The sequence below is a fragment of the Suricata suricatta genome, chromosome 16, assembly GCF_006229205.1.
Source record: "Suricata suricatta isolate VVHF042 chromosome 16, meerkat_22Aug2017_6uvM2_HiC, whole genome shotgun sequence".
NCBI lineage: Eukaryota > Metazoa > Chordata > Mammalia > Carnivora > Herpestidae > Suricata > Suricata suricatta.
In genome coordinates, this window is record NC_043715.1 from 38,925,245 (window position 1) to 38,927,828 (window position 2,584).

At 44.2% G+C, this 2,584-nt stretch overlaps 1 long non-coding RNA gene across 3 annotated transcripts; it reads left to right on the forward strand.

Moving 5' to 3' along the window:
* Positions 1 to 1,280: 1,280 nt before the first annotated feature.
* Positions 1,281 to 2,383, forward strand: LOC115281158. Of its 3 annotated transcripts, none has more exons than XR_003904126.1 (2): positions 1,281 to 1,311; positions 1,896 to 2,383. It is a non-coding gene; the product is annotated as an uncharacterized LOC115281158 (long non-coding RNA). The 3 variants fall into 3 exon arrangements; XR_003904125.1 differs by lacking the exon at positions 1,281 to 1,311 and adding an exon at positions 1,357 to 1,421; XR_003904127.1 differs by lacking the exon at positions 1,281 to 1,311 and adding an exon at positions 1,359 to 1,421 and having other exon boundaries at positions 1,919 to 2,383.
* Positions 2,384 to 2,584: the final 201 nt, after the last annotated feature.

The window sequence follows — 2,584 nt, forward strand, 5'->3', positions numbered from 1 at the left end:
CCGTTAAACATCTGACTTTGTCTCAGGTCATGATCTCACAGTTCGTGGGTTCAAGCCCCATGTCAGGCTCTGTGCTGACAGCTCAGAGACCAGAGCCTGCTTCAGATTCTGTGTCTCTCTCTCTGTCCCTCCCCCACTCACACTCTCTTTCTCACTCTCTTCTCTCTCTCAAAAATAAACAAACATTGAAAAATTAATAATAATAATAAAATATCTGCATGTAAAAAATACAATTTTGCAATTGAAAGGTAAACCAAAACCAGGGGGAAAAAGTTAATACATATAACAGAAGGTTAATTCCCCTAATGTAGAAAGCTTTCTTACAAATGAATAACAAAGAAATATTTTAACAGGAAAAACTGTATTGAGGACAGGCATAGCAATTCACAAAATAATAAACACAAATGATAAATAAGCATGTAAAAGATGCTCAACCTTATCAGTAATCAAAGACATGGACATTTAAACAAAAATGAGATCATTTGGGACACCCAAATTAAATAGGGGGGCCGCCTCAGAAGAGTGAGTAACTCTTGATCTCAGGGTCATGAACTCAAACCCCACATTGGGCGTAGAGCCTACTTAAAAAAAAGAAAAGAAACAATGATAATATATAATATAGGTCTGTCAAGGGCAAAGAAATGAACCCTTTCTACACTATTGGCAATAGGGTAAACTGGGAAACTTTTATGAAGGATAATTTGGTAATATTAAATCAAAATCCTCAAAAATGCACGACCCAAAGATTCTACTCCCAAAGGAATCAATCACGGATGTGTATAAAGATTTCACTTAAGCTGTTCATTGCTTTTGGGGAACAAATCATAATGTCCAACAGTAGAAAAGTAAATATACATGTAGAGTACATATGTATGGACATATGTATAAATTCTCCATACAATAGAGTCCCCAGAAGTAATGTTATAGAAATGTACTTACTAATGTTGAAGGATTTATCATAATATCGTGTCAAGTAATAAAAAGCGAATTACAAACAGTGTAACTCTGCTTTCTGCATGCATAGAAAAACTATAAGGGTAAACCTCCAAATAACAATAATGTGCGAGGTTATAAGTAATATTTAATATTCTTTTTGCTGATTGGCATTTTTTTAACTTTCTACACTTAATGATGTCTTACCAATTGTTAATGAGAAAAATGGTTTTTGGTGGTTTCCTAGCGATCCTGATGCACAGCCCCCAGCAGCACTTCCAGATGTCTGTTCACATACTCCTAGAATGCGCTCAGAACGCAGACGGAGGCACATTCTAGAAGCAGAATCGCAGGCATTAAACCCTCACGGAGTTCCAGGTTAGAGAGACCAAGAACAAAGGAGAAAGCAGTGCGGGGATGAGGCGGAGGGAGGAAGCAGGGAGCCGAGGTGGAGGCTGGGAAGGAGCCCTCCCAGGGAGGAGCTTGGGGTCAGCACATCCAGGCAGATATTTCCTGCACAGGCAGCAGCAAGGTTCAGGGCAGAGTGTGGTGTGTGTGTGTGGAAGGGGGTTCGTGTGGCTGGAAGGGAGGAAGCAAAGGCAAGCTGGCAGAAGGGGGGTCAGGGACATGGAGGGAGAGGATGAGTGGCGGCATTCCCGAGAACCTTCTAGGCCATCGTAGGAAGTTCGGGTTTTCTTCTGGGTGTAATTATAATGGAACGAGTGGAGGATTCTGTGCAGAATGATGTGGCCCAATTTCGTGTCCCCAGAACACCACTACTCTGGGTTAAGTCAGGAGGTTGCTGCAGACACGAAGCCTGAACCGGAGCAGTCCCAAGAATCTGGCAGCTTGGCGTCACCCCCGCTAACTTCATAAGCAGCCATGAGAGCATCTGCGGGGCGGGGGGGGCTTGTATTTCTTCCCGGGGCCCCTGGTTAACGAGGGTGCTCATCCCTCAGTAGATCTGGACGTTTCTAATACACAGAAAATTAGGCTGAGGGGGTCGACCGAAGATACAACATCCGCCATCCCTCTCCAGTCCAGAAATCATCCTACAAACTGGCCTTGCGCCCAACCAGAACCAGAATGATGACCAGTTAGTGGCGAAGCAAAGCAAAGAGAACATGAACTCCTGGGTCATCCAGTCTCTGCCCTCACTGTGTGTCCATCACGACATGCGCCAGCAGAGAAGCCGCCCCTCCCCAGAACACGGACCGGAGGTTCTCCTGCACCCAATGCCCATGTGATGGCATGAAGGACATATGTGACCCCACATCTTTCCTCAGGGTTGGATCACTGATGGATTCCCATGACTTATTTCCTCCCGAGATCCAATGTGAGCCTGCTGAATTCATAAGGGGGGGATTCTATGTTTTCCCTACTGGATCTTTTAAAAATCATTATTATCACTTGTATGATAAAAATTAATGAAAATTGTTTCTTAAAATTATTCTTCTACTGGAGTGCCTGTTCAGGACCTGCACATCTAGCGTCCCCCAATTACAGGAGGTCTCTGCCTCTCCTGGTGCCATGTTCCCATTTCCCTGCACACTGCTTCCCAGTTTCTGAAGAGGTCTGTTACCTCGCTTCGGAAAGTAGTTCTTTTATACTCAAAAGGCCCCATTGGGGTGTTGGGGCTGGGAGAAGTGGG